The 16661-nt window shown below is 46.9% G+C and overlaps 1 pseudogene; it reads right to left on the reverse strand.

The window, feature by feature from the left end:
* The window catches only part of LOC119350839, a 62492-nt pseudogene that overhangs the window by 2652 nt on the left and 43179 nt on the right, over nt 1-16661 (reverse strand).

The raw sequence follows: 16661 nt of genomic DNA on the forward strand, positions 1-16661 counted from the left end.
CACCTCTTCCAGGCTACCCCCCTTAAGAGAGTTCACCTGTACCTGATCACGCTTATACTTACATACATATTTGATCCTCTTCCCTCCCGGTGCACTGAGAGTAATAGATCGACTGGCACAATCAATACGACATTTATATAACTGCAACCAATCCATGCCCAAAATAATATCCAGACCTTATGACTTCAATATAATCAAATCTGTAGGAAACTCGTGCTTCCCAATAGACAAAGTCAACTAATGGCAACCAACACCTGGTATCATCTCAGCTCCTGGGGAACTCACTCTAATAGGCATACTAAGGGTTTTGGTTGGCAATCCATGTTTATCAACAAATACCCTCAAAATAAATGAATGCGATGCACCAGTATCAAAAAGAACAAGCGCAGGTACTGAATTAATCAAGAACTTACCAATCACTGCATCAGGTTCATTATAAACCTCCTCAACATTAACATGGTTGACATGACCCTTTTGGAAGGGGTTTGGCTTGCTGGATCCTGAGTTCTTCGCCCCCGGGCAATCTGTGGCATAGTGCCCCATAGCCTTACACCTGAAGCACTGCACCTGACTCAAATCCCTTGGCGCACGTGTAACCTGGTGGTTCTGGTTATTGTTCCCTCCATTGCCATAACCATTACCATTACCTCTGCCATTACCATTGTTACTCTTGTGCCCATTATGATGATGGTGGCCATTATGGTTGTGGCTATTCCCTCCATGATGATTATGATCATTTCCTCCAAGATGATTATGTCCATTACCTCCATGATGATTATGCCCATTATCTCTATTACCATGATATGAAGTGTGTGGCTTCTGCTGTGGTCCTGAATTATACCTGTTATTATTGTTGTACTTCCTCTTGCGATTCTCTATGGCCTGTTGCTTTCCCTCTAGAACAATAGCCTTATCAATCAGGTCCTGATAATTCCTAAAAGTGGCCACTATCAACTGAAGGCTCAACTCATCATTTAGGCCCTCCAAGAATTTCTCTTGCCTAGCTGCATCAGTGTTAACATCATTAGGAGCGTAACGTGCAAGATTATTAAATTCGTCCACATAAGCATTAACTGTGCGACCTCCCTGGCGCAAACTGCGAAACTCCTTCTTTTTCAAACTCATAGCACCAGCAGACACATGTGTAGCACGGAAAGCTGTCTGAAACTACACCCAAGTGATAGTAGCAATGGGATAAGTGACCAAGAAGTTGTCCCACCAAGCTGCGGCAGGACCCTCCAACAAATGTGAGGCAAACCTCACCCTCTCTGCATCTGTGCATCCAACAGTATCCCGATTCTTATTGACCGCACGGAGCCAATCATCAGCCACAATAGGTTCAGGGGAACTGGAGAACCTCTGAGGATTCAACCTCAAGAACCTGGTAAGCATATCCACAGGTGGTGGTGGCGGTGGATTGTTGTTGTTATTGTTGTTGTTCTGGTTCTGGACAAGCAACTGGATCAACTGAGCTTGTCCTTGAAGCAACTGTTGCATGTATGGCGGTACATCATTGCCATTGTTGTCTCCTCCTGCAGCAGTGCGTCTAGTGTCACGCCTCGGCAGTATCTGGTGGGCAAGCATAGATGAGTTATAGATATAATAGGGCCAAAAGCTATGTATATATAAATATATTCTACCCATATGCATAATATGATCAAGCCAACAAAACACAACAACGAATAACACCAACACACAAACAACAAACAACAAACAAATATGATAATATTATATATATATAGTCGAATAATTCCGACAAGGTATACAAACAAACTACCAATCAAGCAAACAATCTAGTATCTTCATACCACAAAAGTGGACATAATCAGATACGCTAACATGATAACGTTGCAATATAAAACAAGCATGAATGGTGGTCTCAGCACTAGTTCCTACTTAACTGGCAACATACTTGAGGGCTTAACTAATAAACAGTAAGAAGGATAGCTAGTTGATAAAATAATTTTCACTCCTATGCCTTTTCTAATCCATTTTCTAGGGTCACGTTCTACAGTCAACACACTGCTCTGATACCATCTGTAATGACCAAATCTCGAAGGATTTGTGTCTCTGTGCTTACCGTGCTAGTCCCTGGATCGAACTCGCTAGCACACACAGTATAGATGAATACCAGAATACCAAGTGCAGCATTTATTACATCGTATGATCCAGAATATATAAAATAAAACAATCTGCATAGCACTTGGCTAGCTTTATTCAATCAAACAGCGGGAATGTAGCAGCAAATAACAATGAGTCCCATCATAGCCCACTGGCGATGCTGAGTGCAGACTCGCGACCCTAACGGTACCTTATCTTCGTCTGAATATCCTGCAACATGAGATGTTGCAGCCATATAGGTCAATACTTTGAATGTATTGGCAAGTTACACAGGAGTAATAATAACAGACCTACATGTATATGCATAGTACAACAAAGGAAGGCTTGAGGGTTTATTTTTGCATAAAGCTGATTTTATCCTAATAACTACCTAATAGTCAAATAATTTATTTAGTTCTTTTATTACTACAATTAAATACACAAGGTTGAGTTGGCAAAATCAACTCCAACCTACCCTTTTATTAAGTTGCCCACAAATATTATTAAGTGTCACATCTGTCAAGATCATCCAACAACTGTAATGGCATAGTGGCTCAAATTTAACCATAACAGGGGGCATGGCTAATCATGATTAGTTTTAATACTCTACAGAGTTTAGTACTCTTTACCCACTGGACCCAATCCGAAGATTGAGACAAAGTCTTTCAGAAGAGGTTCCCTTAACCACCTGACGGCCACATCCCACCTACATAAGCTACATCTGTCGATATTGTCTGGGCAAGGGTTCCAACAACTGATCAACTAAGCCAGAGCCCATATAGCCAGTGGCCGCACGTGGAAGCTACTAGTCACTAAGTCTGTCTGATCTTTTTGAACCTGGGCGGCATTCCACTTAGGGTGCACTCTCATGGGCGCAAGGCCTTAGAAAAGGTGCAAGACCCCATGATGCCTTCCCTCAAACACCAAGCAATACCACTTCCGCCCAGAGGCGAGTTAAATCCTGAGTTACTACTCAATTGTTATATATATATAATCCTCACATACACTCAATGTATACACGAACCACCCCCGTCTACAAAGCATAGCATACTACAACTACCACGATTTGCAAAAGACGGGAAGATAGCTCAACATCATAGCAAAAATAATATAGTAATCCTATACATGCATATATTCATAGTGTGATATAACTACATGCATAGAAAATAATAGGTAAAGGATGATCAACATGTAACTTGCCTTGGTTTTGGTTCAGAAAGTCACACTCCTGACAATAGTTCGCGTCGCACTCCGGACAATCTACACGTTTCACACAATTCAACAAATCAATCATTGAAACACAAATAGAACCAAAATAAAACCAACAGCAAGAAAATTATTTTTAAAACAAAACAACAGAAGCTTAACAGCACCTAAATTGCACTATGGTCACAACAGAATCACTCGATTCCGATAAGCGGTTTGAAAATTACGGCCTCCGGAAGATTTCATTCAAATTCAAACGAATTCAAATTTGAAAAGTGCAAACATGTGCAAAGTTGGTACTGTGATAAAGTGTTGATTTTTGTGAGTGCATAGGAAAAAGAACTACCTAAATTGGACTTATATAATAAAAGATATAGCTAGTTGAATTTTGGATGAAAATCTGTGCAAACAAAAGAAACAGAAATCTCTTGGTTCCTGTGCGGCACTGTAGCTGCGTCTGTAGCAGTCTGCCACGTGGCAGTTTGTGATTGGCCAAAGGCCCCTGTGCGCGTGCGTGCTCACCAGAAGCAGAGGACGGCGGCGGCTGCCTCGGGCGTCGGCGACGGCGGTTCTCCGGCGGTTCTCCAGCGAAGACGAAGGGACGGACGGTCGGGCGTAGAGTGGCGGAGGTGGTGCTGGTGTTCAACGGAGGCGGGGCGTCAGGGGCGGTGGGGATGGACGACAGCTGCCCCAAAGTCAAACGAACTCCAGCGACTCGGCTACCTCGCTCCCGTGCTCTGTGGCCAAAACAGGCCCGTCAAGAAGATGCAGAATCGAAGGGGGAATCGAACGGAGCAGGCGGTGAGGCTTGGCGCGTTCTTACGGTGACGGCAACGACCGGCGAATGGTGGCGGCCTCGAGTTCCTCCGGCGAGATCCGTTTCGCCCTCGCTCGAGCGTGCGGCAACGAGGAAGAACGAGGAGTGGATGTGGGGTCTCCCTGGGTCTTCTGATTGCACACGGCGACTCGGGAGCGCTCGAGGTGGACCAAGGACGCGAGGTGAACCGGCTCGGCCTCGGCGTGCGTGCGGTGCGCGCGTGTGGTGTCCGGCTCGGGGAGGGACGAACAGGGGCGCGAGTGGGTCCCGCTGTCAGCGGCTGGAGCGATGCGGGTCGGGCACGGGCAGCGCTGCTGCGTATCGCTTCGCGGGAAGTGGGCTGCGGGTCAGGTGCGGGTCCCCCCGGTCAGTGGCCCGAGGCGACGGCGGATCGGGCGTGGCGCTGTTGGCTGCTGCGTACCGCTTCGCGGGAAGCTGGGCCACGGTTGTGTGGGCGCCTGTTGGGCCGCGGTGCAGCGCTGCGTGCTGTGTTTTTTTTTTCTCTTTAACGAAAACTACAGCAGTAAATAACTAAAATTAAAACAACACTATAAAAACAAAATAAAAATACGTAGACACACAATAAAATCTATACTGCTAATATAAACTACACGAACACTAGTTCCTCACCTAATGCAATTTCAGAAATTCATTTTGATGCAAAAGGCCACACAAACAGCAACAAAACAGTCAAATAAAATACTTTGAAGACTAACAAAAATACCAGAACATAACAAATGAACTGGAAATAATATTCTTGACATTATAAACATTTTTAAACAGGGGAGAAGTCATGTTATCTCCACTCCAATAAATTGCCCTTAGTTGCATAATGAAAAGAATATTGCAGAAGAGCAAATAATGCATGGAAAATATGATATGCATATGTATGATCTAATAACATCCTAATTTAGGAAAATTGGGACGTTACACCAGGTCCGCGCTTGGCCGCGCCCACCCATCGCCGGAGCCGCGCCAGCCTGCGCTGGAGCGAGCCCGTCGAGCAGCACCCGATTGAGCACCAAGTCTGACCGAGCCAAGCACGCCCAGCCACCACCGTCCCGCAGCATCACCGCCTGGAGCAGCGGAGCAGCGCCGCCCCCGCTGTCGAGAACGGCGATCGAGGGGTCCCGCCGCCGCGCCGCCAGGGCTTTGCCCGGCGACGCCTCCGGCGGCGGCGAGAGGAGAGGAAGGCGCAGGGGGGGCTGCTCGAGCCCGCAGGGGCGCCTCGGTGCGGCCCGGCGCGGCTGCACGGGAGCGGGACAGGAAGAGGGGGAGGGCCGGACTCGAACTCCTCTGCGGGGAGAGGGTTGGCAAAGACGGCGCCGGGCTTCGGGATGGATGGAGAGAGGACGCCGGGAGGGTCCCGGATCTGTGCTTGGCTGGGCCTGAGGTGGCCGGAGGGAAGAGATCAGCCGGCGGCGGCGGCGCCTGCACCTGCGCGAGCGCGAGCGCGAGCGCTAGACCTAGTTTCAGGAGCTTTGTATTATATAAAAGGTATTGTGGCCTACACAAAGGCTCTGCTGGTACTGTTGCTACTCTACTTGGCGTTAACAGGCAGCTAACCATGCTGAAAGCCTGAAACGTAATTGTGACAGTGGCAGTACATCTTCTTACCTGAGTGGTGTTCTCCTGCTCCACCGCGGTACCCACGCGTCGCCGGTGACCTCTGTCTCCCTCGTCATCTCCGGAGGTCGCCGCACGCCGATCTCCTCTGCTCCAGCTCCACGGTGGCGGGAGGGCGAGAGGATGGCGGTGGACCGGAGGTGAAAGAATTCCGGCCGTCCTAGCGCTTGGAGGAAGGGAGGAAGAAGTCAATGGCGGAAGAAGTTTCCAGCCGGCTCGCCGGCGTTGTGTTGCGCGTGCACGTGATTTGGGGAATTTGACAAGATGACGAGCCACGTGCGTACCGGAGTCACTGGACTCGATTTGATGATACAGGCCCAGCCCACTGCCGACCAGGCCCAACTCTTTTTTTTACATATACTATAGAAAAATGCATATTTCTGAGTAGGGTGTTTCGGTGCCCAGTCTCATCTGCACCCGGTTAGAAAAAAATTCATCAAAAATTCAAAACAAATTCAAAAAATTCCAAATGTTTGTTAGGCAGTAGACAATTTGATGCTTGAGGCCCGCTCCAAATTTTAAGTCATTTGAACATCTGAGCAGCTCTCAGTAAAAAAGACAAATCGGGCCAAAACATTACATGAACATTAAACATTTGTACAGACCCACAATTTGTCTTTTCTTCTCAGAGCTCCTCAAATGTTCAAATGATTTAAAAATTAGAGCGGACAATCAAAACAGCCAACGAATGAAGCGTTTTTCTAGGGTTTGGCGGAGACGGGGCGACGCCCAGCCGCCGCCACCACGCTCGCCCACCGCCGGCGAGGACGGCGCTATCTCCGCACGGGGAGGCCATCCCCGGGGCGGCCATGTTGCGGCTCCGGCCGCCAGTGCGGCCTCGTCCGCCATTGCGGCTCCGGCCGCCAGTGCGGCCTCGTCCGCTAGACCCGCGAATTCGAGAAGCTCTGCACAGGTGACGGGTGTGGGCAGGAGTATGAACTCCAAATCAGATAGCGGCAGCCATGCAGGAGAAGCAGATGTGGGAGTGGATGGCAGCGTCCTTTCACCAGCAGATACTCAGTTTGACCCTGGTGGCTCTAACAGGAATCCTAGAGATACATCGCCGCCACAATCGAACGCGACAACAACAGTAGGGGCAATGAACTGCTTGGTGTGGAATTGTCGCGGGGTCGGCGGAGCTCGGACAGTCCGCGAACTGGTGTCCCTTAATCAAGTGCATCACCCCCGATTCATCTTTTTATCTGAGACTAGACAAGCCAAAGAGAAAGTTCAGCGTTTATGCAATCGTTTGGGCCTGAGAGGATTTGCTGGAGTTAGTAGTGTAGGATTTAGCGGAGGGCTGGCTCTCTTCTGGGAAGAACACCTACATGTTGAAATAAAAGAGATCACTGAAAGATACATCGATGTATATGTTGGTGTTGGTCCGGGTACAGCCACATGGAGGTTAACGTGTGTCTACGGGGAGCCCAAGGTGGAAAATAGACACTTAATGTGGGACACTCTTCGGCAACTCAAAGTAAAATCAGACCTTCCATGGACCGTAATGGGCGATTTCAATGAAGCCCGTTGGCAGTTTGAACACTTTTCCTTTACTCGTCGGGCGGAATGGCAAATGGCGGCCTTCAGAGATGTCCTTGATGAGTGTGAGCTCACAGACTTGGGATTTAAAGGTGTCCCTTTCACTTATGATAATAAGAGAGGTGCGAGAAAGAATGTGAAGGTAAGGCTCGATCGGGTTGTTGCTGACGGCAATTGGAGAGACATGTTTGCAGATGCATCGGTGGAACATATTGTCTCATCCCGCTCAGATCATTGTATCCTGCTAGTTCGTCTTCAGGGAGAACAACCAGTCCAAAACAAGCGCCGAAGCAGACAATATGAACTCTTTTGGGAGAGAGCGTCCGACCTGCCAGAATTTATTGAAAAGGTATGGGCCGAGGTTGGGGATAAGAGTAACCTGGGAGCTATCCAGGGGTGCTTAGGGAATGTGATGAGATCGCTGCAGGACTGGAGTAAGAGTAAGTTTGGGAATATCCTGAAAGAGCTTGAGCTGGTCCGTAGTGAACTGAACAGTCTACTACTAAATGGGGCTAATAGCAGAGAAGTGAGGAAGGTGTCAGTTAAGCTAGATGAACTCTTATATAAAGAAGAAATGCTTTGGCTGCAGCACTCTAGAGTCAACTGGCTCAAAGAGGGGGATCGTAATACAAAGTTTTTTCACAAGAAAGCAGTGTGGCGTGCGAAAAAGAATAAGATTGTGAAATTACAGAAGGATGATGGCAGTTGGGTGTCCTCTACGGCCGAGATGGAGGACTTAGCTACTCGTTTCTTTCAAGAGTTGTTTAGTCAAGACCCCAACCTTAATCCGAGTGACATTGTGAATCTGTTTGAAAAAAAGGTCTCAGTGGATATGAACGATGCTTTGTGCAAAGAATTCTCTGATAAAGAAATTTTTGATGCTCTCTTTGAAATTGGGCCACTTAAGGCTCCAGGTACAGATGGATTCCCTGCGAGGTTTTATCAGAGAAATTGGGGTATCATGAAAGAAGAGATCATCGCAGCAGTTAAGTTGTTCTTTGCAACAGGTAATATGCCGGCCAACATCAATCATACTGCTTTGTTCTTATTCCCAAGGTGGATCAGCCATCAAGTTTGCGAGAATTTCGGCCTATTAGTCTGTGTACTGTGCTCTATAAGGTGATTGCAAAATGCTTAGCTAATCGCTTGAAGCCTATACTTGGTGATATTATTTCGGTGAACCAAAGTGCGTTCGTCCCTGGAAGGCTTATTACAGATAATGCGCTGGTGGCTTTTGAGTGCTTCCATTTTATTGAGCAGAACACAAATCCGGGTAAGAATTTTTGTGCTTACAAAATTGACCTGTCAAAGGCATATGATCGCGTGGACTGGGGCTTCCTTGAGAAGGCGATGAAAGGCTTAGGTTTCTCTCACCGATGGATCAGTTGGATCATGACATGTGTGACCACGGTGAGCTACTCAGTTAAATTCAATGGAACCTTGTTGGATTCGTTTATCCCTACCCGTGGTCTGCGCCAAGGCGATCCCTTGTCGCCTTTCCTATTTTTGTTTGTCGCGGATGGTCTCTCAGCTTTACTTCAGAAAGAGATCAATGATAATCAGATTGTGCCTTTGAAAGTATGTCGCAGGGCCCCTGGTATCTCTCATATGTTATTCGCCGACGATACATTGCTCTTCTTTAAGGCAGAGGCCGAGCAAGCCTTGAGGGTGCAGCAAGTGATCAATACATATGCGCAAGGGACGGGCCAGCTGGTTAATGTTGATAAATGCTCCCTGATGTTTGGGAAAGCTTGCCCAAGCGATGCACAAGAGGAGGTCCGGGCTGTACTACAGGTCACACAAGTTGAATTCGAGCCAAAATATTTGGGCCTCCCAACACTAGAGGGCCGGATGACTCGAGGAAAGTTCCAGAGCATTCAAGAGAAGCTCCTAAAAAGAATGGTACAATGGGGTGATTTTTCTAGCGGTGGAAAAGAAATCCTTATCAAGGCAGTTGCGCAATCCTTGCCAACCTATTTGATGGGGGTCTTTAAACTTCCTGCGGGTCTATGTGAAGATCTTATGAAAATGATAAGAGAGTTTTGGTGGGGTGCTAGCAAAAATAAACGACGCACTCACTGGATTTCTTGGGATTGTATGATCAGGCCAAAAGCTTGTGGTGGTATGGGTTTTCGAGACCTACAGCTCTTCAACCAGGCTTTGTTGGCTAAACAGGCATGGAGATTAATTGAATATCCTGATAGTTTATGCGCCAAAGTCCAGAGGGAAAAGTATTATCCCAATGGCCCATTGGTGGATACAGTATTCACGGGAAATGCATCATCTACTTGGAAAGCCATCGAGTTTGGCCTTGAGTTGTTAAAGAAAGGGATCATCTGGCGTATCGGCAATGGTGCAAAGGTCCGGATCTGGAGAGACCCATGGATACCCCGTGGTACTTCATGCCGCCCCATCACGCCGAAACGACGGTGTCGTCTGAAGTGGGTTGCTGAACTATTGAATACAGATGGATCTTGGAACAGAGGGCTCTTACAACAACACTTTTGTCACGCTGATGTTATTGAGATTCTGAAAATCATGCCCTCTCCACGGTTGCAATCTGATTTTGTGGCTTGGTTTCCTGACAAGCGTGGATTGTTTTCAGTTAAGAGTGCATACTCTCTTGCCTTACAGGAAAAGATGGCCGCCAATGATCAAGGGGCCTCGAGTATGCGCCCTGATGGTCGACGTCTTGTTTGGGATCTCATCTGGAAGAGTCAGGCACCGCCCAAAGTACGCATATTTGCGTGGAAGGCTGCACATGAAGCTTTGGCCACGGAAGCAACCCAGAAAGTTAAACATATGGTGCATGTCCAAGCTTGTACTATTTGTGGTAATGCTCTTGAAGATGCTCACCATGCCCTTATTCGATGTCCCCATGCGGCTGGTCTATGGAATGCAATGCGAGAAGTTTGGGATCTTCCTAATGATGCCGACCTTCAGGATTCAGAGCCGGATTGGATATTCCGCCTCCTAGACAAGCTGACTGAACCTCAGAGAGTCATGGCCCTGATGATTATGTGGCGGGCTTGGTATGTGCATAATGAAATAACCCACCAGAAGCCGGCGATCCTCATTGAGGTCTCTCGCCGCTTCCTCGCTAGTTACGTCACATCGATCTTGTCGCTGCAGCAACACCCTCAGGCTGATCAGATCAAAGGTAAACAAATTGTTGATTACTTTGGGGAACATGTTTGGGAGCCAAAGCCAATGATGCGTGTGGAGCACTGGATGCCTCCAGCGATTGGCTATGCCAAGCTGAATGTCGACGGATCGTTCGTGGCCTTAGATGGTACAGCAGGTGCCGGTATGATACTTCGTGATCACAATGGGGCTGTGATGCTCGCTGCAACCAGAGACCTTGTGAATTGTGTGGATGCACTGGAGGCTGAACTAGCTGCAATTCACGAAGGCATAACATTGGCGCTCAGTTGGACAGAATTGGACCTTGTGGTAGAGAGCGATTGTGCGGATGCGCTACATTTGATCTCTGCTATGGGGAAAGATCGGTCAGCTCACACTCATAGAGTCATGGAGATTAGATCCCTGGTAGCTCAAGAAAGAAGGATCCAGTTACAGAAGATTAAGCGTAGTGTAAATCTCGCTAGCCACACTCTCGCCCATTTGGGACGTACTCAACAGCGGACTGCTGTTTGGCTGCGTAACCCTCCCGACGAGATCGTGAGCATCATTGCCGCTGAGTGTAATCATATTACTTGATGAATGAAATCCTCTTTCCCGCAAAAAAAAAAATTAGAGCGGACCTCACGCATCAAATTGTCTACCGCACAATTTTTTTTGAATTTTCTAGTACTTGTTCTGATTCTTTTCGTCAGCATGGGTGCAAATGAGCTCGGGTGCAGAGATGGATTTTGGCATATTTCCTCTCTAAATAAACAAGAAAAAGAGAGATGGTCAACGCCAATCAAGCTCGCGCGTGTGTGTGTGTGTGTGTTTTGCAAAAAAAATCATGCAAATATTTAACTTCTGTACACTTCGATGCTGTTTTCTTCTTTGCTGCTTTGCTCTTCGGTTTTTGTACACTCCTTTTTCATAGAAAAAAAAAGCTTCAATACGCACAAGAGAAACACGCATGTATACACTAGCTATGTAGAACCGGCGGTTCGATCATCTCGACAAGAGCTTCTCCGACGAAATCAAGCGTGGCTTCACTCCAGCAATTCATTTAGTAAACGTCGCAGATATGTGCACTCAACACTACAATCTAAATCATTCATTTACTAAAAAGTTTAAGGTGGTGTTTGGTTGAGAAGTCTTAGGACTTTTTCTAGTCCCAGGGACTAATTAAAAAAGACTCTTTAATAGAGTCTTTTTTCTAGTCCATGTAGAAAAAGTCCCTCCCGTTTGGTTTCGAGGGACTTTTTAGGGACTTTTTCTAGTCTCTGGGACTAAAAAGTCCCTGAACCAAACACCCCCTAAGTCTCACTCCCGCAATTCTAGAGTCATGTTTCACCTATATGATAAATCCTATGGTATGTCCCTAGTAGAGTTTTGTGATGCACGCAAACTTCCATATTGGGGGGTTACTTGTCGGATCGCAAAAATCTGATTATAATATGTTCCTTTTTTTTCGAGAAAATTTTCAATCTATTCATCAATTGCCAAGGTAGTACAAAGAACACTAGAAGTAAAATTTACAGCCAGGTCTGTAGACCACGTAATGACGACTATAAGCACTGGAGCGAGCCGAAGGCGCTTAATAGTCTTTGTAATGGTGAGGATAGAGGAGTCACGCAAGCTAGAACAAAGAGTATTCAATTTTCTTCTATTCATTATTTTGCACTATTTAATCAAAAATGCATCGCCGGCAAACAAGACTGTAGTTCACTTTGTGCCCCTGACTTGAGCATTATTCATATTGCACTAACATGCCTCAAACTATATAATCTGGAGGCAATTGTTGCACGGAGACTGCACCACAACACGGGCAATTGTCATTTATATGGAGGAATTTATGCCTCTCGAGTAGCTGCAAGGCTAGAGATCTCGCCTAGCCCCAATGATCCTATATGACCTGGCAAATACATAGACTTTGAGGCAATGCAGTGCCATGACTTTATTAGGGAAAAACTCAGAACTACGACTATAATTTAATATTTGACTAGCTACGCCCGTGCGACGGCACGCCGCGCCCCGTTGATGCGTCGGTATGAAATGCGCTGCGTGATAGTAATGCTATGTTGCTATATTTCTGTTTGTGGCAAGAGAGATGGTTAATGCATGTTATATTTCATATTGCCAAAGTTACGTTCTCAGTTGCATCTAAATACTCAAAGAATACCAACCAAAGATGGTCAATGCTATCACCATCTTTCATGCTACTCATTAAAAGTGCCTACTACGAAAGGCTCTGATTATTATTCTCTTTTTCAAATATTATCAATGATTAATGAAACAGATTTTTGCTCAGAAAAGGAATATAAACTCGAAACAACTTGCGGCTCCATTAGATTAATATAATTACAAACTTAAATTTTTAACAGTTCAAGTTCAGAGAAATTAACTTCTTGCCTAGAGATGAATGTATCCGGTGCTCTCAAATCCTAATGCTAATAAAGAGGCATTTTGCAACTATGGCATAATATCACTAACATGAGCTAGATCTGTTGGTCCAGTATTTATTCTGATATTTCATATAGTCGTGTGTTTCTTTCTTCCTCAAGTGATTGGATTTTTTTTTAGTTATAATTTGGATACTCAATGAAAATTGTGGAGCCGCCACTCTAATTTGGGATGCTTGATGGCACGGTTGTTGCATCTTTGCATGCACCTAGCAATTTGTGTCTCTATTATTTTTGTCAAATGACCTTTGTCCGCCATACATGGTTAATTAGTTGATGCATGCACTGGTTGGGCGTGAATGGGGTTGATGTGACCACGTGCATGGGAGTACGTAGGAGCTATGTGTCTACATGCATATGAATTGGACATCGTTTTGTTCTCTCGCTGTTTGGTCTAGGCATTTTTTCCTTTTCTCCTGCTTGCATGCACTACATAAAAGGAACCAGATTACAAAGAAAGAAAGGCAGACTGACCTAACGAAATTGACCGATAAAAAGACCCTACGGTACGGCGCAACCGCAGATGGAACACCTAGTTGATCACCAGCACACGCGTCGGGCATGAACAGACGGCTCTCCTGCAAATATTCAATATTCGAGCGGCGGTTCATGTTCATGTGCGCACTGCCTGACGACAAGGTTGACGACCCAATGATTTGCTCGACGTGCTGATGTTGCGGCGGTGCAACCGCAACCTGCCTGGGGATAGCTGTGGGAGAGTGGAGCTGCCCTTCGATCTGAACCTGCAGGACTGCTTGAACGCCGACGACATGGACTGGTGCTGTGACACGCCGCTCCGTCTCCAATGGCCTTTCACAACCGGTACTTGAGCCAGGTGTGCCGGAACGCGGCCACGATGCCGCGGTGGTGCTTGGCGGCGTTGAGGGCGAGGTAGCAGCCGGCAGCTCCTCGAGACCCGCAGCGATGGCCAGAGGTTTTCGTTCGCCGCGATCATCGTGGACATGATGCTCACCGGGAAGTCATCCTCCGGGTCCGCCGACTCCTTCACCACCACGAGGCTGTCCTGCAGCCAGAGCCGACGCCTCATGCCGTCATTCGTTGCTTCTGTAGTTTGGTAGTTGCCGCCGGAGTCTGTGCTTCAGCAGGTGTCCTCCCCTTCAGCCCGCCGCTCGGCTTCATGTGTAGCCGCCGCTGCCGCGCCATGGCCGTTGTTGACGACGCCGATGGTATGAAATATCGACAGGCAAATCTTCATCCCAGTCGTAGCCTCTCTCACCTCTCAATCTCTCACATGCCAGCAGCGTACAAGTAGACCACGCAGCCCAGGATAGTAGCGTCCCACACACACAACACACGCAGTACACAACGCCATCACCAAACGTGAATAGAGTGGAAAGAGAAAGGGTCTGGCCGATGAGGCGGCGGCGGTGGGGAGTGGTCTCGAACAGGCTGGAGAAGTCGGGACGGGGGGCGGCGGCGGGAACAGGCTTGTGATCTTGGCTGTGCCGAGGAGGAAGGGCGCTGCTCTTGGGCAGAAACAGTACCAGATTGGGCGACGCGGGGAGGCTCCATGGATGGGTCGGAGCAAGGGAGGGCAGCCGTCACGGGTATCTCTGTTCACGGTATCTTCCCGCAACGTGCCGCCCCGAGGTGTGTCTTACAGTCCTGCAATCCCGCCGGCGACAGCGAGGACGCTCGCGAGAGGGACGGGGAGAGGAGGATCTTCTTGAGCCGGCGGGGATGGCTGGTTCTCGGGCTGGATACGGACGCTGCTGTGCCATCCGGACTTGATCCAGTCGTTGGGTCGTGGTTGGAGTGCCTGGCTGCAAGGAGAAGGCACAGCCAGGGCGGAGGGAACTGAGGCGGCCAGAGAAGAAACGGGGGCCGCGGTGATGCACCGGCCATCAGCGAGGTCGGGAAGGACGATGTTGCTTCACCGGGAATTTGGGAGACGCATACATTGAGAGCTCGAGAAGGGGCAAGAGCCTTTATAAGCTCGCACGGCGGTGGAGCGGTGGCGTGAACAGACGATTGAGCGGCGTGCGGTGGACGTCGAGATTTCACAGGATCTCACATGAGTCTTCCAGAGAAGGATCTACACGTGGAGAGAATTAAGAGGAAGGAGATAAGGACCAACCAGGAACTGCGGTGCAATCGTACGGACTGGCCCACGCCCATCAAAAAACACTAAACGAACCAACGCAAGCCCTACACACGTTCAAAAAATTTGAAACAGAAACCTAGATACAACACGCACTTGTACACGGTAATTTCCCAAAAAAAAGGGCACGTGCCATGTACCTGATTACCACAGGGTCGTTTTCAGCCAAATGGGTAAACCTCAGGGCGAAAACCTTGCCGGATATGGAGGTTTGGGTATAAACATCGTGTTGTCTATGTTATTTTGCCTACGACTACTCTCTTTGATTTTCAGAACAAACAAAGATATTATGTCTATGAGAGCGAGGCACATGAGTACAACGTGTTGCGCGTCTGATTGAGGAGGCCGCACGGAGAGACTTCACGAGCTACCACTTCGATTATTACCCATAACAGCGACGTTGATTATCAAGTTAGGCCAAAAATCCAAGCTTGAAGGAGTACGTATTTCTCACACCGACATTACCTTCATATACCACACATTCATTTCAGTTGTCGGTGTTCATCATTTTTCATTGTATATACATGTTAGTTTTATTTTTGCTTTCTTCTTGTGTGTTTGAAAAACTTTGAAAGTAAAAAAAAAATCGCATCTTTTTAATTTAATTTCTTTTTAAATTTGTTATAGTGTTAAAAGAAAATCCAAAAAGATTTCCCGTTTTCCTTTTGTTTGTTGGGAGCTTTTCAGTGTAAATAATTTTTCTCGTCTTCTGTTTTTCCTTCGCTAATTTGCTTTCCTCAGAAAAACTAAAAACTCCAAAAATATTTTAGTGTGTTTCTTTGATTTTTTTTCTGTTTGTCGTAAGGAGAAGATCATAATGAAAATGTGGAGCGGCTCTCATATGCTTTATTGTTAATCTAAAAAAGAGCCCCTGTTACTTTGTCTTCTCCTATGAATAATTGTTCACAAATTTCAGCCTAGTCCATGGCACACATGCACTACTATGATTTTCACATAATTCGGTCGTGCAAGTGAAAGGCAATAATGACGAAATTTGATGAAGTTATTGAGGTGAAGGAAAACTGGTATGAACCCTTCTTGTGTTTGTTTTTGTAAATATGTTTAGCACATCGTTCTTGATTCAGTTTATTATGAGTAAACAAATTTATGGTGACAACTAGAGATTATAGTTGCTCATGTCATGCTTAATTATATAGGAGTGGATAATGATTTTCTCTTGAGTGAGAACATGCATTAAAATGGTTGTGATATAGTATGATAGTATGGTATCTCCCTCTAATGATTCGATTAGCTTGACTTGGCACGTGTTCACGCTTGTAGTTGATTCAAACCAATAAAGCCTCCACGATATTTATGTTGATGGTGTTCTATATCCCACTCATGCTCGTATTGAATGTTAATTATTCTTAATGCATGTTTATGACCGTTCTTTGCTCTCTGGTTGGTCGCTCCTCAATCTATTTGCTAGCCTTCGCCTGTACTAAGCATGTTGATCATGCCAACTTCAATATCCCGACTCTCAGACAGCCGGGTGAAGTACCCCTGGTGTAGTTCCTCAACACTCAGGTCTTCAAAGTTGGGGAGCTTCAGCTTGGTCTTCCCATTGTCTAGTGGGACCGGCTCATCTTTGGCCACAATATTGGCCATAGTGCCCGAGGCTTCTAGAGTACTGAAAGTGCTAGTTATCGACTAGAGGGGGGGGGGGTGA

The sequence above is a fragment of the Triticum dicoccoides genome, chromosome 1B (assembly GCF_002162155.2).
Source record: "Triticum dicoccoides isolate Atlit2015 ecotype Zavitan chromosome 1B, WEW_v2.0, whole genome shotgun sequence".
Taxonomy (NCBI): domain Eukaryota; kingdom Viridiplantae; phylum Streptophyta; class Magnoliopsida; order Poales; family Poaceae; genus Triticum; species Triticum dicoccoides.